Genomic DNA, 23,877 nt, shown 5'->3' with positions numbered 1-23,877 from the left:
ACAGAGGCAATAATTACCGACCAAGAACTTTGGCGATCTGCTGTGCATGAGAAGCCAAGTGAGATCATAGTCATGACTGATGCCGGTGTCATGTAAAGAGCACCTTTTGAATATTGGGCCTTATGGAGGCAAAGTGGCCGAGTTCCTTTCAAGTGTTGGGCCTCATAGAGATAATGATCGAAGCCTTTGGCATTATGTCATGCTTAAGAAGACCCATGAAGCTGAGCAAAATCGTAGTCATGGCAGATACTACAAATGGCTCCCATGCTGGTGGCAAGTAAATGCACCCATTACACTCTCAGAGTGGTTAGCATTAGGAAGGGCATCCAGCCATAGAAAACCATGCCAAATCAGACAGGGGTTTGGTGCAGCCTTCCAGCTTACCAGCCCTGGTCAAACCGTCCAACCCATGCCAGCATGGACAGCAGACATTAAATGATGATGATATATATATATATATATATATATGTAAATATATAAAAACAAAAAGATAAAGAGAGTAAAGGTAAGGTTGGAGAAGTATTTTATGGATAGAGTCTTACAGCTGTTTCTGGGAAGATCCAGTACTTCCCTTCATCGGAGACAGAAAAAATAAAGTAATCTATTATTATATCCTTAGGCGGATATTTTTAGTATGAAGTGGTAAAGAGTGTGATGTGCTGAAAAAAGAGAGAACAGTACTTGAAGTGTAGTTTCATTCCAGTGGTAAATATCCGTGTAGAAATCCATGCAAAGTAATCCATGTGTGGATAATCCGGAAATTGATGTTGGAGCGAAAGTTGATATAGCATAGATAGCAGAGGTACATATATTCCATATTGCAATGGATTTTTGCTTGTTTACTTGAAGAATGGCCAAGTCTCTCTCTTTTTTCAGCACATCACACTCTTTACCACTTCATACTAAAAATATCCGCTTATGGATATAATAATAGATTACTTTATTTTTTCTGTCTCCAATGAAGGGAAGTACTGGATCTTCCCAGAAACAGCTGTAAGACTCTATCCATAAAATACTTCCCCAACCTTACCTTTACTCTCTTTATCTTTTTGTTTTTATATATTTACATATACACACGCTAATACACGACTTATAATACCCAATCCTGTTCATACAAAGAATGGCCCAAACTAGTCGGTATACAGCACTTACTCGGTATTACCTGTATCCTCCTGGGTTTGGTTAAATCCAATACCCTCCTCAACCTTATATATATATATATATATATATATATATGTATATATATATATATCTTACTATAATGGGCGTTATGTTCGTCTGTCTGTCTGTCTGTCTGTCCATTCCCTCTTCACAGTCAAATTTCTTTCAAGCCTATATATGTCCTTGGCTGTCACAGCCCACGTTTCACTGTCATGTAGCATAGCTGTTCGCACACAGGCATCATAAAATCTGCCTTTCACTCTGAGTGAGAGGCCCTTTGTTGCCAGCAGAGGTAAGAACTCTCTGAACTTTGCATAGCCTAATTATATATATATATATATATATATATATATATATATATACTTTTATATATATATATATATATATATATATATATATATATATATTTTTTGAGCCCAAATCCTGAAAAAGTGGCTAACAGGGCTCCTGTATTGCAAGTCCCCAATGGCAGATCTGTTCCTAGTGAAGGCGGATGAGGGCAATGCCATGCAAGCTGGCTATAAAGGCAGACTACGACAAACTGGAGTTCCAGCATCTTGCTGCAGGAAGCCTGCAAACAGGACCAGATGGAGTGGTCTCAAGATGGAGCATAGGATCTTATCCACCAACTCTGACAGCTCGTTACAGCAGAAGACAAGGGTCAATCATCTCGAGACTCCACTTGCCAATGAACTTCCCCCTCACCTTTTGTCAAGTGCATGCAGCTGAGAACTATGCATCCTCTCCGGCACCTTAAACTTTTCACAGCATAAGCTTCGCCTTTTATACTTCATTCTCTTTCATCCTTTCTGCAAGTCCTGCGGTGATGGGGTCATCTGGTGACAGGGGCACACTAGGATGTAGTTGGAAGCCTCTAGTTGGAGTCCTGCACGTAGGCGACATAAGATGGTTATTGTTGGATGGACCCATGGACGAACATCCACCTTGGTCCTGCTTGTGCGTCCAGGCAACCCTTTTCAGGGATAGCACAGCCTGCCCTACATGGGAAAGGGCCTAGAAATTGTGTCTCAGAAAAAGCTCAACCTCACTTGCTCGACTGGGTAACTGCTCCCAGTGAGTCGTTCCCAAACATACAGTCGAAACCAAGCATCAAAATTGAAAAAGAAAAAGAGACCCTTGAAACTCATCCTTGCATGTTGGAATGTTTACACCCCTCCTTGATGACATTTGATGAGCTGGACACTTGATGACCCCTGTGATGCACTGCTATTGTAGCCACCGAACTCAAGCGCTACGTCGACATTGCTACACTCAGTGAGACTCATTTCTCCGATGAGGGTTCCCTCACTGAAGAAGCTGGTGGATACACCTTCTGGAAAGGACATCCCTCTGGGCTACCCCATTTGCATATGGGGTTGGTTTCACAACCAAGAACAGCTTATTGCAGAAAATTCCTGGAGTACCCACCTGTATCAGCAAGTGCCTAATGACAATCAAAATCCAACTTTCGAACAAACGTTTTCTGACAATTCTCAGTCTTTATGGACCAACTCTCGACTCTGATGAAGAGATAAAGGACACCTTCTATGATTCTCTGCATACTGTGTTTCAGAACATCTCCCAATTGGACAAGATCGTACACATGGGTGACTTCAACTCTCATGTTGGGTGTGACAATACCGCCTGGCAAGGGATCCTTGGTCCTCACGGCACAGGGAATATGGACAGAGACTACTCACCTTCTGCTCTGAGTATGACCTGTGCATTACTAATATCCTCGTTCAACAGTAGGACATTTACAAGACATCATGGATGCACTCGCGTTACAAAAAGTGGCATATCCTAGACTACATCATTGTCCATTGTCAAGACATGGGCGATGTCCTCCATACTCATGCAATGCATGGAACAGATTGCTGGATGGACCACAACCTTATCTGCTCCAACATTCGACCTCCTAGCCAAAAGTCAACAGCATCAAAACGACTAAACACCATGAAACTGTATGATCCTGAGAATCGTGGCCTCTTTCAAGATTAGCTTGCCATCAAATTGGATACTCTCCCACTCCCCGATCCTACCTCGGTAAACCGAGAGGAGCTAAATGATATATGGGACAAACATATCTCCCTGATCTCCTCGGTCACAACCGAACAACTGGGACACACTAGACGTTGCAATCCTGACTAATTTGATGAATCCGCTGATGAGATCCTCCCTCTTCTCAGAAGTAAAAACCAGGCTCATGATGCCTACCTCTCAAGCAGGTCCAATGCACACCTCCAGAATTGGAAAGATCTTCACTTGGAATGCCAGAGCAGACTTAGGCAGATTCAGAACACTTTGTGGAAGAACAAAGCTGCAGAAATTCAACGTTTTGTGAATGAAAATAAGATTCACGAGTTCTACACTGCAACCAAATCCATGTATAGTCCGTCCTCCAATCATATCAATTTGATACGATCTTCAGACGGCAACACTCTCTACAAGGAAAAGACCCAGATCCGTGACAGATGGGTAGAACACTTCAACTCCTTGTTGAACAAGATAAATCCTACAGACACCACACTGATTGATGAGCACCCTCATCTCCCTGAGCTGGATATGGAACCCTCCCTCATGAAAATCCGTACAGCTCTCTCCTACTTAAAAAACAGGAAATCACCTGGATCAGATGGTGTGTCAGGGTAGATCTATAAATATGGTGGTCCTGCTCTTGTCCAGCATCTTCATCAGATTATCCTCTACTGTTGGAAGAGTGGCTTGATCCTTCAATGCTGGAAACATGCAGACATAATCACCATCTTCAAGAAGAAGAGAGATCACTCAGACTGCAACAAAAGCAGAGGTATTTCACTCCTGGATGTTGCAGGAAAGGTCTTGGCACATGCCCTGCTCTCTCAACTTCTTGGCCACTTCATTGAAGGAATCCTCCCAGAGTCTCAATATGGTTTTAGAGCTAACCATAGCACTATCAACATGGTCTTCATCTCCTGCCTCCTAAAGAAGTGCTAAGAACAACAGTGTGATGCCTCATTTGACTTTATTGACCTAAGTAAGGCTTTTGGTGCTATTAGCTACCCACAACTATGGAATATCCTGCAGAGGTATAGATGCCCTCCTAAGCTTCTTGCCATGTTATGCCAGTTCCATGACGGCATGCAAGCACATGTGACATTGGGTGGTGATCAGTCTGACTACTTCAACATTCAAGTCAGTGTTAAACAAGGCTGTGTCCTGGCCCCTGTCCTCTTCAGTGTCTTCTTTGTGGCTATGACCTTACTATCTCACTACGACCTCAACCCCGAAGATGGCATCCCAATTCAATATCGCCATGATGGCAGTCTCTTCAACTTGAGGAGACTAAAATCATTAACAAAAACTCAGTCCACCACTCTCTTCGAATTACAGTATGCTGATGACTGCAAAGCTCTCGCCCATGAACCAGCCAGCCTTCAGCAGAACCTAGATGCTGTGTGCAACACCTATTGTTAGGCTGGACTCCAAGTCAGCACCAACAAAACAGAGATCCTTCAACACTCCAAAAATGGTTCACTCCCTGTGACTCTTTCGATCCAAGACAACCAACTAAAGAACACCGAGAAATTCACCTATTTGGGTAGCATCATCTCAAGTAATGGGGTCATTGATCACGAAATTCAGAATCGCATCCACCCTGCATCATCCACTTTTAGACATCTCAAGGATAGGGTCTTCCTTAATCATGATCTGAATCTCTCCATGAAAATCAAGGTTTATCGTGCTGTTGTGGTTTCCATGCTTCTGTATGCCTCAAAAACCTGGACACTTTATCATCATCAGGTCAAACTCCTTGAATCCTTTCATATCCGCTATCTCCAGTGCATTCTTCATCTGACCTGGAAGGACAAGATCCCACATACGGAGATCCTGAGATGAGCGAAATTGACCAGCATCAAATGCATGATCCTCGAAGTCAATTGCACTGGGCGGGGCATGTTATCAAGATACCAGAAAACCGTACACCCAAGATTGTCCTTTTTGGGGAGTTAGCAGGGAGTAATCGACGACACGGAAGGTCCAAAGAAGCGATATAAAGATCATCTCAAGAAATCCCTGAAGCTCTGCAACATACCCCAGGTGAACTTGAAACACTGGCCACAGACCATACTACTTGGAAGGGTATGGTCAAAACTGGTACACAACATTTTGAGGATGAGCGGACTAGACTTCGCGAAGAAAAGCAGAAACAGCTCAAGGAACGTTAGCAAAATCCTAGATGAGCTCATCTTCATCGGAGCCCTCTTCACTGCTCTCAGTGTAATCAGATATGTGCCTCCAGAATCGGTCTTTTCAGCCACAGGAGGGCCTGGCAACACCATCAAGACAATCCCTAAGGATCAAAGACGACGTCATATGTCAAGATGGACTGCCTTAAGCAAAAGTAAGTAAGCAAGTACCAATGGTCATGATATTTTTTGGGGAAGGTTTTTAGTGGAAAAGTATGATTATTTAGTGGATATTGAGTTTCTTATTAATAAACCACCTTTGATTTTTTTTTTTTTGTTAAAATTCCGGCAACAAGGCTTAATTCTGGATTTCCCCCCCCCCCCCCTGTATAGTTCATGAATTTAGAGGGTTTAGATTTGCAATACTATCCCTTTATTTACTATCCTACTTTACTGTCTTATTCTGTCTGTCTGTCTGTCTCTTTGTTCCCTCTTCAGTCAGACAGCTGGACCAATGGTTATGATATTTTGGGGGATTACAAAGACAGTTGTCAGGAAGGATTTTAACCTTTAAAAAATCAAGAGGTATGATTATTTCGTGGATATCTCGTGGATATATTTGCATCACATAGTTCATGGCCCCATCATAGATACAAAGGGGTTGTGAGGAAGGTTAACAGTGGAAATAAAATGGAAAAGTGTGTGTCAGTATACAGTGTGTGTGATTATTTAGTGGTTATTGAAGTGTGTCAGTCTTGAGCAGGATTCTAAATGGTTAATCAAAGTGGCTGTTGTTTACATCTGAGTTTTGTCAATCAAAATAACCCATGGTACCAGAACATCCAGACATTATTCACATAGAACAGTGAGAGGTAAGTCATAGTTTGATTTTTTACAACCCTAAAGATTCCGTTTGCACATTCACAGCACATTCACTTTAGGTTGTGTAGGTGTGTTTTTACCCACTCTAATGTTTACACACAGTCAGTTATATGTCACTATGCGTGAAAATTAATGTCAACCAAACATTTAATATTGTCTACGAAGAAGTTTTGTAATTATATTGATATTATCAAAAGGAATATTATTCCTAATTTAAATAAGGAGATTTGTGAACTTTGAATGTATAAGAGTATAAGCAAGCAAAAAATAGTATAAACAACTAAAATAAAAGTATATCTAAATAACAATTTTTCCTTAATACTTTTTATGTAGTGGTCAAATGAAGCTCTGGCTTTCATTAGGAGTGGTCCACATAACCATTCATGATACAGAGTCTGGGAGCCTATTTCAGTTCGGGAGTGAATTGTCATCACATGTCACTTAGTCGCAAACACATGTCATATAGCTGCAACAGAATGCTGTGTCACCAACAATAATGTGATTTCACTAAAGCATCACCCAGTAAACTATCAAGTCCATTTACACAGCCAGAGGGGAAGCAGATAAGGAAAGATTTGCCAATGTTCTGCGCCGTGAGGACCAAAGACTCGAGGTATTTTGTGTTGCAAGACAGTGTAGGAGAGAGAATAGTGATGTTGTAGGAGAGAAATGTGTTCGCATGGATGATGGTACGCTTGCATTAAATGAGGATGCAAAGAAAGAGGTCTGGAGATGCCACTATGATAGATTGCTTAATAAAGAGAATGAATGGGAGAAAGAGAGCCTGCCGTATGTCGACCCAATAGAGGGACCAGCTATCCGAGTTGATAGTACCAGGGTAGATAAAGCAATTAAGAGTATGAAGACCGGGAAAGCCCCCGGCCCATCAGGAATCACTGCAGAGATGCTCAAAATATCTGGCAGTGTTGGCTATAGCCTAGTCACCCGTATTACGAACCAGGTGATACACGAAGGAGTCATACCCAATGACTGGTGTAGCAGCATCATAGTCAACTGCTACAAAGGTAAAGGTGACGCTTTAGATACAAATAATTACAGAGGCATCAAGCTGTTAGATCAGGTTATGAAAGTTACAGAGAGGGTCATAGCCCAACTAATTAGGGAGCGAATCAATTTAGATGAGATGCAGTTTGGGTTCGTGCCAGGTAAAAGCACTACTGATGCCTTATTTCTAGTGAGACAGTTGCAGGAGAAATACCTAGCTAAGGATAAACCTCTGTACCTGGCTTTCGTTGACATGGAGAAAGCCTTTGACAGGGTCCCCCGATCCCTTATCTGGTGGTCAATGAGGAAACTTGGGATAGAAGAATGGTTAGTGAGAGCTGTGCGAGCCATGTACAGAGATGCTGCCAGTAAGGTGAGGGTTGGAAATGAGTACAGCAATGAATTCCGGGTAGAGGTAGGGGTCCACCAAGGTTCCGTCCTCAGCCCCCTCTTATTTACCATAGTCCTCCAGGCAATCACAGAGGAGTTCAAGACAGGTTGCCCCTGGGAGCTCCTCTATGCTGATGACCTTGCCCTAATTGCGGAGTCACTATCAGAACTAGAGGAGAAGTTTCAGGTGTGGAAGCAAGGTCTAGAATTGAAGGGCCTTAGAGTCAACCTAGCTAAAACCAAAATCCTAATAAGTAGGAAGGTAGATAAAACACAAACCCCTTCAGGTAGATGGCCCTGCTCAGTATGTAGAAAAGGAGTAGGTAGTAACTCTATAAGATGTACCCGGTGCAAGCTATGGACACATAAGAGGTGCAGCAATATCAAAGGCAGGTTAACTAGCAAGTTAGTTTTTGTTTGTGGCAGATGTTCAGGTGCAATAAAGACTGCAAACAAACAGGAAACAACTTCTATCTCATTCCAGGGTGAAAAACTAGAGGTAGTCGATAGCTTCCGCTATCTGGGCGACCAAGTTAGTAGTGGGGGTGGGTGCGCTGAAAGTGTAGCTGCTAGAATAAGAATAGCCTGGGCAAAGTTTAGAGAGCTCTTACCCCTGCTGGCGACAAAGGGACTCTCACTCAGAGTAAAAGGCAGACTGTAAGACGCATGCATACGAACAACCATGCTACATGGCAGTGAAACATGGGCTGTAACTGCTGAGGACATACGTAAGCTCGCAAGGAATGAAGCCAGTCTGCTCCGTTGGATGTGTAATGTCAATGTGAATACCCGTCAGAGTGTAAGTATCTTGAGAGAAAAGCTGAACATTAGAAGCATCAGTTGTGGCGTGCAAGAGAGACGATTGCGCTGGTATGGACATGTGGTGAGAATGGAGGAGGATAGCTGCGTGAAAAAGTGCCACACCCTAACAGTTGAGGGAACCCGTGGAAGAGGTAGGCCCAGGAAGACCTGGGCTGAGGTGGTGAGGCAAGACCTTCGTACATTGGGCCTCACCGAGGCGATGACTACTGACCGAGACCTTTGGAAATGTGCTGTGCGTGAAAAGTCCCGGCAAGCCAAGTAAGATCGTTGCCAGTGCCCCTGGACTGGTTCTTGTGCGGGTGGCACATGAGATGCACCATTTTGAGCGTGGCCGTTGCCAGTACCGCCTGACTGGCTCCTGTAGGATTTTCGAGCGAGATCGTTGCCAGTGCCCCTGGACTGGCTTGTGCGGGTGGCACATAAAAGACACCATTTCGAGCGTGGCCGTTTTCGTGCAGGTGACACGTAAAAGCACCCACTACACTCTCTGAGTGGTTGGCGTTAGGAAGGGCATCCAGCTGTAGAAACTCTGCCAAATCAGACTGGAGCCTGGTGTTGCCATCCGGTTTCACCAGTCCTCAGTCAAATCGTCCAACCCATGCTAGCATGGAAAGCGGACGTTAAACGATGATGATGATGATACTGCTGTTATGACTTCCATCCCTCATTTTATGCTTCCATCATAGATGGATGATTGATTTGCTAGTGTGTATATATATATATAAATATATCTTGTTATACTTGGGAATGGTCATCTTTAGCCAATTAAGCACATACATTATTTATTTGATCTTCACTTTAGTTTTATTAGCATTATTTTTTTTCAGTTTGTCTGTCAATGTTCTTTCATTACACATCTTGTGACCTCTTCAGTGACTCTGTCCCATGTGTCTTCTCTTACCCTGCCTATTCTATTTTGCCCTTCTGTGGTATGTATCTCAATCTGTGTATGTATTTATGTCTGTATCTGTGTACATATATGTGTGTGTGTGTCCATGTGTTTACTATGTATGTCCTGTGTACATGTTTATAGATTTGTACATTACACTGTACTCGTGTCTTCTTTTTTCTTCTCATTCTGTGTTTTGTATGTGTATGTCTTGTGTGAGTGTATAAAGATTTGTATGTTTCACTGTTAGTACCCAAGTCATTTATTCATTTTACCTCGTTCCGTATTTAGTCATCAGTTTGTGTAGTGTGGTAGAATGGAAAGGGTGTTATTACTCTGTTCACATTTTCTGTTGAGGTTCGGTCTATTCTCTATTATGTGTGGTCTCTATAATCTGTTTGAGTGTCATGTCTCTTTTATGCACTGATCAGATCCTAACATCTATGTTGTTAACCCAGCCTCTGTGTTCTAATTGAGCATATTGGTGAATTATGTTCTAATTGAGCAAGGAGGTGAAAAGCACTGACGAGCTTTTCACCTCCTTGAACACCTGCCAGTGTTCACCTATGCTACATGCTGTCTGGTGCAGAAACAGGATAACAATGTACATTGGAGAAACAGCACATAGCATGCTCTCCAATGCCATTATTTGTTTACCAATTAATAAGGTTTAATAAGGTCTCATGAATTGAAAAAGAGAGTTACATAATGGTTTCATGTTGATAATCTTGTAGAATTGTAGAGGTAAATTATCAATTGTTGGACATGGCTAAATCAAAAAGTATGGCATGGGCTGTTTGCTACTAGAAACCTGAAAATGCTATAATCAGCTTTTAGGTTTCCTGCACACACACATACACACACACACACACACACACACACACACACACATGGTTTATACTTGTTTCAGTTATTGAACTATGGTCATGCTAGGACACTGCATTGAAAAGTTTAATCAAAAGAAAACAATCACTCCTGGTACTTTTTCTTTTTTAAAACAGGTACTTATTTTGTTCATCTCTTTAGCATACTAAACTCTTCCTATGCTGTTCAATGCTATGTTACTTCATTTCCTTGCAAACAAATTAAAAACAAAAATATCATGTGAAATAAACTTACATTTATTCACAATAACAAATTTTGAAATAAAATAGATAAGAGCTTTGCTTTGCCTTATACACCTGTTAAATAATAAAATTATTTCCAAGTTATATAGACTCTCTTTATCACATATATTCTGGTTTAAGAATAAGTAAGTACAGTGTATCCTTGCATATCATATGATTAAAAAGGTTGGCAACAGGAATGGCATCTGGACAAACAAAATATTTCCTTAGAGTAACTATCCAACTTATGGTAGTATGGAAAAGGTAACGCAAAATTATAATGATGACAATGATGATACAGATTCTTGAAAGATCATCAGTGTACTTTAATAAGCCTTATCTAAATCATCAATATCCATAAATTAATTCCTCTTTACAACTTGATACTGTCTAATCTTCACAAAATTCTATTTGGTTTTCAAAATGCTCTATATACATTACTGCATGACAATGTATGTGTATTTTGCTTGCTTGACTACATATATTAGTACAATTTTGATCTCTTTTATGTATATACATTATATATATATATATATATATATATATATATATATATATATATATATATAAAGCACCCACTACACTCTCGGAGTGCATCCAGTTGTAGAAACTCTGCCAAATCAGATTGGAGCCTGGTGTAGCCATCTGGTTCACCAGTCCTCAGTCAAATCGTCCAACCCATGCTAGCATGGAAAGCAGACGTTAAACGATGATGATGATGATGATGATGATATATATATATATATATTAGTTATGTGTTAATGAACATCTAATATACAATTCATTTGTAAATGAAGTGCCAGGTATTCATATGTTGTCATAAGCTATTGGTGTAATTCTCATGATACTGATCTGTAGTAGTAAATTCTCAGCCTCTTAGTTTAATTCCCATGTTATTACCAATTTATTTACATTACTAAAACTCATGGGAAATGCATAAATGTCAGTAATTTCTGATTTTAGCTAGATACAAGAAACAATTAAATGTTCTTTCTGCGACGGCCATCTCCTCTGAAAAGACTTTAGCTACTGGACAACTTCCATTTTAAAAGAGAAAATTGCCTGTTTATCATTAGATGCCTCTATTAAACTGACAAAAATCTAACACATACAATCTTTTTTCCTTGTTTAAAAATGAAAATGGTAATGCGAAATCAAAACTTGATAATTTTCTCCATGTTTCAGTTTTTCTTCATAATTGCTGTCATCACTGTTAGGAAGTGCATCCTGTGGATATTTACAACAGGATTTGAAAAGAGCAATTTTGTGGGTGGATGTATGTCAAATAAAGCTAATATCATACATCGAAACCAACATTAAATGTGTGATTTTAGCCAATGATTTAAATATTCCCAGGGTCAAAAGCAAGACAGAACTTCTATTCGTTTTAGACACAGGAAATCTTTACAACAATAATAATAATAATAATAATAATAATTTAATAAAAACACAAATACTGTACATTTAAAATATTTTTCCTGAAAAGAGAAGAATTAAGAGAAGTGTGTCACACACGCACATGTTTGTGCATACACATATGCAACACACACACACACAAAGAGAGATGGGTAAAACCATTTGAATGGAAATTAGCTCAATTGTACCAATATTCAGCAGTCGTAAAATGTGATGACATTAGAGATAAATGTCAAGTTTGGAGTTAAATGTGACATCGTCTCTTCAGTTCACTCTAGCAGAAATAAAAACTGCACTGTTCACCTAAGACAGCTACCTCAATTCTGATATTCAATATTTTAACAAAAGATTAAAACAATGGGAGATATTAGAGCCAACCCTCTCAAAACAGTTCAAAATTCAGATATCTTTGAGTATTGTTGTTGTAAATTATAGTATTGATGATAGAGTTGGTAGTGTGATGTGATTTGATATTTTCAAGCTGCTTTCTCTTTTTAGCTAGTGAAGTGAAAGGAGGCATTAGAAGTTGATATTTTATCAAGTTACACAACAGACTCCTTTTAGCTCACTGAAAGGCAATTCAGAACAAGAGAAGCCAAAAACAGCAGATGAGATTTAAACAATAAAACAAGAAAGTCAATTACCAGACAAACACTGACTATTGAAAAACCAATTTTTATCAAAGGTTCAATATACAAAAACAAAAGAATTTACTGAAATGTTCAGCTGAGATATAAAAGTAGAAATGTCTAAAAAAAAAAATTAAACTCGCACTTTTTTTTTTCTTCCATAAATGAGAACAGAAATTTATCTTGCTAAAATCCATAGAAATTTGTTTAATTGGATCTTGTATGATCAGATAAGCAATCTAAAGGCTTGATAAATGAAGCTACAAGAATATTGTTAAAGTTAAGTATCTTCATACACACTGATAGATCAAACAGAAAGTTAGGTTGAAATATTTTCTGCCAAATCAAAACAAAAATATCTTTTTCTTTTAATTACCACAATCAAAATAATGTGTGTTTTTTTAATGACACTGACATTTTAAAAGTAAACGATAACGTTACTAAAAAAAAAAGGAGATAAGTAAACAGAGACATGGTGTGACAGTCTTCACCCCAACCTAATCATTACAGTTGTTACTTATCACCCCTTCTCTCACCTATTCCCCCATCTTTCACTCCCTCACACACTCTTGCAACTGCTACCCACCCACCCACTCCTGGTTCCCTTGTCCCCACTCCCTTCAACTCACCTCATGCTTTGACATCACCACTATTTTAGTTCTTTCCAACTCCACTTGCTCACTCCCACCCTCTTTTCTAAATGTAAATAGTCATGTAACTCCTCTACAGTAAGAGACAAGATCTGCTCCAGACCCTTCTCTCATACCCACCATCTCCTAGGATAAAGCCTCTCCAGGGTTCATAGTCTTGCAAGCTGCATGGTGACCTCACTAGTGCTGGTAGTACAAAAAAAGCACCCAGTACATACTGCACTGTGGTTAGTGTTAGGAAGGTCTTCTAGCTGTAGAAACTGGAGCACAAAGCAGTCCTTGACCCCATCAGATCCTGTCAAACTGTCCAGCCCATGCCAGCATGGAACACAGACACTTAAATGATGATGATAATGATCACAAACACACACACTCATATACACAAACAAAGTAGTGTATCAAAGTGGTTATCGTGATGCATCTAGTACATTAGTAGGGTAAGCTGTGAGCTGGTCACTTTCCTGCTTTCAGCTTTTTACTGGTGGCTAGCAGTTGAATGTGTTTTTCACTGTCAGTACAGACTTTCTAGTTAAAGCTTCAGATAATAATCTCTTGTGGTAACACCACATGGTGAGTGAGTTCCTTTCAATCTAAGCCATACTTATAGGGACTCAGATATAAGATACAGCACATAAACCCACCAATGTGTGAAAACATCCATCAGCAAACTCCCAGCTCTGGGTGAAATAGTGGCATTACTCAAGTAGCTACTGCAGTCAACCTGATACCAAACACATTGGTTCTACCTTTCCTTTAGATATTATCAAGAAAGCCATAATGGAAATTCTAACATTTGGGCAACCCAAATTCTCTAGATCTTTGCCCAGGTTAGTTCCCTGGAGAGGAAATTTCATTTACAAATACAACATGGCGAACAACGGTTACCAGTTACAAACATTTGGAGTTGTTGCTAATGGTGGGAGAAGTTATTAACTATTTTTATTACCATATACTGACGACTTCAAACCAAACAGTGTTCAACCAGTAAGGTGGTGTCCTGGTACTGTTCGCTTGCCCTACTGAGTGTTTGAGTGTCGTGGTGGGAAAATAGGATACTTCCTGATAAGTGAACAGTCATAAACACACTACACAACAACAATGTCAACAGAAAGAGCAAAATACCATTATTCAGAATTGGGTGCTGGAATGTTCATAGGGTGACAAACAACCTTCAGATTGTTGTCAACAATATTTGTAAAACAGTCACCATAAACATTGAGCACTCCTACGGCTACACCCCAAGACATTATTTTAAAGAAACTAAATTGAAAGCAAAATGCATATAAAATTTTCAATCATCTGTAAGGATCTGAACATAAGAACAATAATAATGTAAGACACAATGCTATGTAAAACTAAAATGTTGAACTACTGACATCAGACTTCTGAATTTCAGCCTTACTACCAATCCTCTAAGCAGGCACATGATACTATTCATCTTATTCTGTTGATTACAAGTTTAATTCCTAGTTATGTACTGAGTGGCTTGTATCAGAGAGAGAGAGAGACAGAGAACACATTCATCTATATAAGCACTTGTAGATGTTGGCACAAACAAGTGGTAAAGATGAAAGCTTTGCAAGTATGAGGTTATAGGCTCAATTTCACTGCACAACATCTTGGTCAAAGATCTTTTACTATAGCCTCAGGTCAACACAAGCCTTGTAAATGAAAATGTGTTGACAAAAACTACATATATATGTGTGTGAATGTATATATCTGCAAGTATTAGCATCATTTATGCATGTGCCTCTATTTTTTTTAGTGTGTGTGTGTGTGCGTATGTGTGTGTGTATGTGTGTGTCTACATACACACATCTATATTTATATTATACAATTTTTTCATGACCTCATTTTAAATATCTATACATAGTATACATGTTTTCCAATTGACAAATAGTTAACTATGTTGGCAGGTATATTTAATTAATGTTGTTTAATTTACCAACAGGCAATCTTGTGTATTGATATAGTATAATATATATGTCAATATATAAATTTATACAAAACATTTACTGCTCTATACTTTAATAAATTAAATAGAGATATATAGTGCACTCACCTGGATTATACATGATAATATGTTGGTAATTTAAGTAACAATTAATTAAACACACTTGCCAATATATTTAAGTATGCGTGGATTGGAAAGTGTGTATACAGAGTTAAATAAGACCACACAATATAGCAATCATAGTTATAGTACATACATACACACAAATTCACTTATCAAATTTTTGCAACCAATAAAAACTTTTATTCAGATTTTTAACTACAACTGTAATTTAGTATTTTAGCATCTACTTTCATCAGTGAAGCTTTCTTACATAAACATCAATATAATTTTCTTTACTGGTTGAATAACCTTTGAAGTAAGATTTAAAGTCCCAGTCAAAAGAATATGTCTACACATCAGTCATGCAGCCTGTGGGACTTTCTGAATAGCATGCCTCCCTAGAACTCCACTTCAATTTTTTTATTATTAGTGCATACCAGATGTTGCAGCTGTGTAGAATATATATTCTATGGATCCAGCATCTTAATACCTTGACATGATGGAAATAAATGGATGTCATTTTCAGATTCAGTATATCAAAAAAAACCACTAGATCAGAACTAAAGTCTTTGACAAAGGAGAAAAAAAAAATTTTTTTGTTGACCTGTGTTATTTTTTTAATCCATGGATCAACATAAAGTAGTGCTTGAATCCTATAACCCATAGGTCATAGAAGCATCATGTTATTAATCTAGGGTAAGTTATATCATTAGAAGTGATCTCTCTCTCAATTTCTCAGCAAACAATCCACAAGTTAATGAAACCTACATCTATTGAATAGGGATGCCTTTTCTTAAGATGTTCAGTTTTTTTACTCCAAAAGCACTTCTTCGAAGTGAACTGGATGATAAAGTGTTAATTGTCAGTCATATAAACAACACCATCACTGATGGCCTATCAATTCACTCACCTGTAACACCTATATCACAGTACTGTGATAAAATCCATTCAAACATTTATTTATGCTGGTTTGAAAAGAAGAAAAAGAAAAAAAAATTATATTTGACAAACTGAAACAAGAGGTTGAATATGTATTCATCATAAAAAAATAACTGCCACAAAGCACCAACTAGATGTGAATTAGAACAGAAATTTATCAATGACCTATTACTTGTCTGTCATAGCTATAACATCAAGAATAGTGTTCTATATGGCAAAGTTAACATTTTCACAAAGAAATTGCTCAAACTGAAAATGATTACCTAGCATGTAATTATTTATTTTCCAGCCTGTTTCTTATTCTATCAAACTCTTTGCCAAACCACAAAGTTAGAGGGATGTAAACAAACCAACACCCATTGCTGAGCAGTGGTGGGAACAAACACAAACATACATCAGGCTTCCACACAGTTTCCATTTAAGAAATTCATTCACAAAGCATTGGTCAGCTCAGGGCTTTAATAGAAAACATTTGCCCAAGGTGCTGCACAGTGAGTCTGAAGCCTTGAAACCAAGCAGCTGCAAAGGGAGCTTCTTAACCATGCAGGCACGCCTGCTTTTTTCCTAGTGGTGGCCATGTGATTAGAGGTTTGCTTCCCAAACAAATGGTTCCAAGTTCTGTGTCCACTGCATGGAAACTTAGGCAAGGGTCTTCTAGCACAGCCTTGAGCAACCAAAGCCTTGTGAGTGGCTTTGGTAAACAGAAAATGAAAGGTCTGTTATATATATATATATATATATATATATATTCTCTCTTTTACTCGTTTCAGTCATTTGACTGTGGCCATGCTGGAGCACTGCCTTTAGTCGAGCAAATCGACCCCAGGACTTATTCTTTGTAAGCCTAGTACTTATTCTATCGGTCTCTTTTTGCCGAACCGCTAAGTTACGGGGGACGTAAACACACCAGCATTGGTTGTCAAGCGATGGTGGAGGGACAAACACAGACACACAAACACACATACATACATATATATATATATATATATATATATATATATATATATATATATACATATATACGACAAGCTTCTTTCAGTTTCCGTCTGCCAAATCCACTCACAAGGCTTTGGTCGGCCTGAGGCTATAGTGGAAGACACTTACCCAAGGTGCCACGCAGTGGGACTAAACCCAGAACCATGTGATTGGTAAGCAGGCTACTTACCACACAGCCACTGTGCATCTGTGCATGAGTGTATTATTATCTCCATGTCTTGAAAGCTGTAAATGAATGATAGTTGTAAATGAGTTTCACTGTCAAACAACTGGTATCCTTCATGTCTAATATTCTGTGAAAACATGTCATCATGGGGAAATATTAACTTACTTGATAGCATATGAGAGTTGGTGACAGGAAGTGCAACCAGCTGTAAGACAATCTGTCTCAACAAATTCTATCCAACCCATGAGGACATGGAAAAGTGGACAGTGATGATAATGATAGACAGAAAACCCATCAAAATATATGAATTAAATATTCTGATGGGTTTTCTTTTCACGTTCACACACAAAAATACATCAAAAAAATTTTAAATACACTGTGAAAACTATTTTATTTTGAGAAATTTATTGTTGGAAAATGTTAACTCTGTCATCGAGGACACTGTAAAGCACAAATTCTAGTCTTACGATAGAAAAGTAGTAGGTATTTGAATCAAATATTCCTTGACCCTGAAAGTTATCTGAACACAAAATTTGACTTTTAATTAAAGAAGACAGACACCATCTAAAAATACAACTAATGGCTGTTCCTCTAATCTGTCAAGTGACCTCAAGAAGTTTTGATTGAAGTCTAACCAGGAAGCTACAGGCAGTAATTGCAGCAAAACATAACCCCCAAACAACTTGAGCAATGTCATAGCATAGAATTTATGAATGATTGGAACTTCTCTTACAAATATTGTTTAAAATTGTAACTTAGCAACATGTCAGCAAACTGGAGAAATAATTAGAGAACACTGTGCAAAGCAATACTACAAAAATGTTGAAACTAGCTCCATTAAGCATTCTAAGTAATAGATGACAAAAATGGTGTTAACACTCAAATTAGGTTAAATATAAATACTAGAAAAATTAAAGTAGGTGGGGGGGGGGGCCAAGCTGTAAACATAACTTGATTCAATCAAACTACATTTGACAATATTAGATAATTAGTTGAAATTATCACAGATAACATGCAAGTAAACTCTTGTTGCTTGGCAACATGACTTGGTGTTAGGAACCTTCCCATACAATAATCAAACAAAACTGAAGAATCAGTTCAGTTTTAGAATTTTGTTGTTCATTTTAGAGTTTATTTTACTTTTGGTATTCCTTATATGAGTTGTACATTTCTATAAGTTTTTAATATCACCACAGCTTTACAACATGACACATTATATCAATACTGTATTTTCTAGCATACAAGTCAATATAGTATATATAGTAAATATATAAACATTGTGACTATTTTTCTAAATCCAACTGCATTTCACATGGAATTTTAGGTCCTCCAAAGTCATCATGGTATCTGAGTCAACTTACATTTTTGGCTGTAAATTTTGGTCTGAAAATTTCCATGTGTGCTAGAAAATACAGTAGGTGCAGGTATGGCTGTATGCTTAGGAAGTTTGCTTCCCAACTATGTAGTTTCAAGTTCAGTTCCACAATATGGCTTTTTTAGGGCAAGTGTCTTCTACTACAGTCCTGTGACAACCAAAGTCATGGGAATAAATTTAGTAGATGGAAACTGAAAGAAGTACATCATATATATGCAAGTATTTGTGTGTTTAATTACATTAGTGTTTCTTTGAAGAATCACTTAACTGTACAATTTAGTCACTTCCCTCATCAACAAATCATCTGCTGACTCTAAATCTTCAAAGATGTATAAAGTAAGAGACACCCTTCCTGGAAAAACAGGTATAAGTGACGAGAAGAGAATCTGGCTATAAAACAATGCCTCAATAATATATTTGCTTAACCCATGCTAACCTGGAAAAACACAAAAATTAACATACAAACAACAGTACTCAATTTTAATGAAGAAATTAAACTTTATTTTATACCAGATCAAAAGAAATATCAAATTCAATTCAACACCACAGGATTTAAACTTTGAGGATTAACCAATGATTTTCTTTGAACAACTGTTACCAGATGTTATTTCTACTTACATAGCGGCTAGATAAAGTAGATATAAAAGCCGGTGTCATGTAAAAAGCACCCAGTTCACTTTGTAAAGTGACTGGTGCTAGGAAAGGCATGAAGCTGTAGAAACCATGCTAAAACAAACAACTGAAGCCTGGTGCAACCCTCTGGCTTGCCAGCTCCTGTCAAACCATCCAGCCCATACCAGCATGGAAAATAGACATTAAATGATGATGATAATGATGATGAAAAGCAGATAATGTTATTCATTCATAAAATATGCACTAGAACAAAACACAAGCAAATCTATAATTACTTTTTCTGTAGTTATATCCTTAGGTAGGATTAGAGAGTTTTTCTCAGTTGCACACTGTTATGGAAATTGAAGAAGATAGATTTTGATCATTATCGGAATAAATTTGAACTACCTTGGTTTTAATTATATCTCTAATGATACTCTGTGCATTATTATTTGATATTCATTTGTTAGAAACAAATTATGAGCATGGATTATTTACATAATATTGGAAGTTTAGAATTAAACATTGTGTCAAATTAGTACTTTTGACTAAGTAGTTAATATTATAAATTGTTGCTTTCTTATTGCAATCAAATTTCATATTATCATCAACATCATTGTTTTAACTTCAATGCTTGCATAGAGCAGATGAGAGTACTTTGGAGCAGCTTTCTACAGCTGGATGTCCTTCCTGTTACCAACTTTCATGTTTCCAGGTGAGACAATCTCCTAGTCTATCAAATAACAAGCAGCCTGGACATGCTTACACAATGAACCAGAAACAAGCAACACCAAAATAAACCTTTTAATTACGATGAACACATACCAAGAAGCCTAGACATACTTTTGATGTACACACACCCATATACATATGTATTATATATATATATATATATATATATATATATATATATATATATATATATATATATAGTGTGTGTGCGTGCATGCGTGTGTGATGATAAGCTTCTTTCAATTTCCATCTAGTAAATCCACTCACAAGGCTTTGTTATAAAACACACTTACCCTAGTAGAACTGCATGCAATGGAATTGAACCTGAAATCATCTGAAGCAAACTTCTTAACACCACACCATCTATACCTATCCATATATTAAATACAAAGTATGTTTAGAATGAACTCTCTTTGCATTACCAAGTTTATTTATTTTCATTTCATGAAAGCACTTTTTTTTATTAACCTTTCTAGATTTAACATAAATTTCTGAAACTTTAAAATACTTCACAATTAGTTTGTTTACTACCTGTAACTTAGGTAAGGTTAGAATGACTTTGTATGTCCAGATATTTATATGAATTTTTGGATGCACATTCTAATGCCAATCAATCAACTACGAACTTCTTTTAAGTCATGTTGATGAAGCCATTGATAGAAATGTGCTTCGTTATTGAATAAAATAAAAAACTTAACACGAAGTTGCAACTATGACCTGAAGCTTATAAGTCTAGCACTTCAACAAAGTTCTGAGCAATTCCAGTACTTCAGGCACACAATCATATATGTGAACAGTATTTCTAGATTTCCTGCAGGAATTTAAAGAATAATAGTTCTGAATGATATAAACATGAAAAGGTTAATTTAAAATATGTATAAGAAGTCAACTACACATGAGTCAATGCCACCAATTAATATCAATGTTTCATAATTATTCAGTGGTGTCTGTTCTATAGAATATTATTAGGTAATTAAAGTGACATCTTAGCTGCTACTTATGATCAAACTCATATGTTTGTGTATGTTTCTTTTGTGAAGTGTTAAATATTACTTGCACTACAGATAAATTACCAGAACACAAAAAGATTTATCAATAGGTGATCATTTCAATATTTGCATGAAATGTTGGCACAGGTGTTTACACAAATTCATTTAGTCTCTAACGGTAGCCACTCAAATGTTATTTTCAATTACATAAAATCAACCAAATAGAATAAAGAAATTTTCTCAGAAGAAACAAAACACTAGATTAACTTTGTTGGTAGGTTAAGAGTTCAATACTCAATATACAACCTTTGTTGTTTGTAACAGATAAATACTTTTACAACACAACACATATATACATGTCTGTGTTTCTAAACAGGAGCAGTACAAAAAACGCATTTTTTCTTTTATTAAAGAATAGAAAAACACAATACAAACTAAGTCTAACTAGATTTAAGTCAAAATATTTTCTAAGGAGACAAGACATGGAAATATGAACAAAAATAATCATTCTCATACAGGTCTTTGGTAGATTTTAAATATTCATTTCTATTAAAAATTTACACCAAGTTGTAGATATTCTTTAGATTGAGAATATTTGTAAAGACAAAGTTACTTGCATTTCAGAATAATGACATTGTATTAGTAATACAATGTTGAACTCTTCAGTAAAAATGTAAGACAAAATGTAGTCTGGAAATTAGAGATGATTCAAAGTCTTTAACTTAAGAATGAAATTCTACTTAAAACAAAATGAATAATTGAGTAAATAACTTATTTTCTTCTTTTCACAAAAATGGCAAAACCCATTGCCTAATTTGTCAAGTAGTATGTAATGCCAAGGTAATACACTCAAAAATGAAGTTTCACGGAACAATCTAATGAAGAATGCCTTACTCACAAACTTCAGTTATTTGTTCTAAATCCATTTTTCCATGCCAGTATGGGTTAGATGAATACTTATTATTGAGTTATTATTTTATAGCCAGGTCACTTTCTTTTTTGCTAATTCATACCTGTTTCACAAAGAATCTTTTTCATGCTACATCTGCAAAAATGCAGAGATTCAGGATGATTTGTTAATGGGGAATATCAACACATCATTTTTACTCGGGTTGTTTCATGTAAATAGTCACACAAGCATGCACACATGCAAACACACACACACTATGCATGCACACACATCAGGCTACCTACAGCTTCCATGTACCATTTCTATTCACAGGAAATTAGTAGGTCCAAGGGCACCATAAAAGACAACTGCTATGCAGTAAAATATAACTGAAAACTATATGGCTACAAAATGAACTCCCCCTCAGTCTTCAATGATTTTTTTTACACACACAAGAACAGAGAGTCACTATATATTAGAGTTAGTTTACACAAATTTTTAGAACTCCTTATATTTTCTTCTGAAAACTATTCAGCAGTCAATCTGTATGGCATGTGTTGTAATCACACTTGTGCTCTTGTACACAAGAGATTAATATAATTATGCGAATGTTTGAATGTTACAGAATATAATTACTTCCAATTAATACAATTATCAGAAATGTTTTGATCAAGTATTTCCTGATTGTAGCTAATCTCAATGTGTTTAAGCTCTCACCCACAATTTAACAATTTGGCTCTGAAAATACAGCTTTCTGCTATATAAAACAATAAACACACAATGCATATAGAGGCACTGAACTCCTTGCAGTTCTCCACTTCTCACTTTAACCCTTTGGCTACATAATTAAATTTCATGGCCATTCCTGTAATGATGTTAGTTATATCCCAAAAAATAGAATGAATATTTTTTTTTTCTGCAATACTTTTCCAATATCCCCTGTAGGTGCAGTTTTCATATTCACTCCAAGAAGTATTTAATTCTTGCTCTATAAAGAGGTATCTGATGAAGTATGTGAAAAAAAAAATTAAGAAAATCAGAAAAATTGTCTTTTGTAAAAAGTGTTACTGGAGGTATCTCTGCTTCTTGCAGCATAAGAAAGGTTTTTCCAAAGCCATTGGTTAAAACGATTTTTCACAGTTTAACAGTAATAAAATATCCACTTTCAATGTTCAAAATAGATTAAAGAAGTTTCTCATTACTTATACCAAATTAATAGGACAACTTGAACTCATCACCACAAGATAAAACATTTGTTAAACCATCTACATGCTGTTGTTGTAATTTATTGCCCACGAGTTTTCTCCTCTGTAGCTACAGCTGCATTTTATAGCCTTTATTCCAGGTACTTAAAAAGTGTAAACCAACTACTTTCAATTCAGAAAGAGGACAAACTTCTGTTTTCTGATGCCATCTTCCTTGTTCATACACTAACCACAAGTAATCAAGCTTTGAAATCAAACTTTTTTTTTTTTTTTACTGAATGAAAATGTTCGCTCCTGCATTTGAAGCTTTTCCGGAAGAAATCTTGTTAGACTAACTCAGATGATTTTGAAGGATTTACTCAGGCAGATATTGATGGTGAAATTATTTGAGGTGATGATGAGAACGTAAACTGTACTCAGAGTTATATTGAGAATGATGTACCAAGTGGATACTATCATCCATGGTTGATGGATTTAAGGAAAGTACAGGCCTCGAGGGGGTACATTTCTGTGGGGCAACTCTTTTGTCTATTCCTTAATGCATTACATAAAAATATTATTCATCCATCCCCTTATTAGTATACAAAAAATGAAGTCTGTACACACAATACAACGAAAAGTTATAACAATTCTAAAACAGCAGGTGCTCCTGTATTTTGCACCTTCAACAATAATGCAGTGGCAGGTAAACTATTCTTGGGGCAAATCAGTGTGCTAGAGGTTAATTATACAGTACTCTCACTGTGAACAGTATTGAGATATATTTACACATTACAGCTATTATAGTTAGGTGGAATGT

At 37.0% G+C, this 23,877-nt stretch overlaps 1 protein-coding gene across 7 annotated transcripts in view; it reads right to left on the bottom strand.

Moving 5' to 3' along the window:
* The window catches only part of LOC106879475 (uncharacterized), a 419,118-nt gene that overhangs the window by 307,954 nt on the left and 87,287 nt on the right, over positions 1-23,877 (bottom strand). For 2 of the 7 annotated variants that reach the window (XM_089358606.1, XM_089358607.1), the window contains exons 2-3: positions 17,280-17,335; positions 16,086-16,140 (exon numbers count right to left, since the gene is read on the bottom strand). The exons of 2 other annotated variants lie outside the window; for them this stretch is intronic. The gene's annotated coding sequence lies outside the window, so the exon portion shown is untranslated. The remainder of the gene's footprint in view (positions 1-16,085; positions 16,141-17,279; positions 17,336-23,877) is intronic. 3 more of the 7 variants (XM_089358605.1, XM_089358608.1, XM_089358609.1) reach the window with 2 other exon arrangements.

This window comes from Octopus bimaculoides, chromosome 10 (genome assembly GCF_046866305.1).
Source record: "Octopus bimaculoides isolate indiv1 chromosome 10, ASM4686630v1, whole genome shotgun sequence".
Classification (NCBI taxonomy): domain Eukaryota; kingdom Metazoa; phylum Mollusca; class Cephalopoda; order Octopoda; family Octopodidae; genus Octopus; species Octopus bimaculoides.
The sequence above is the reverse complement of the archived record's forward strand: the minus strand, read 5'-3'. Positions and strand labels throughout refer to the sequence as shown.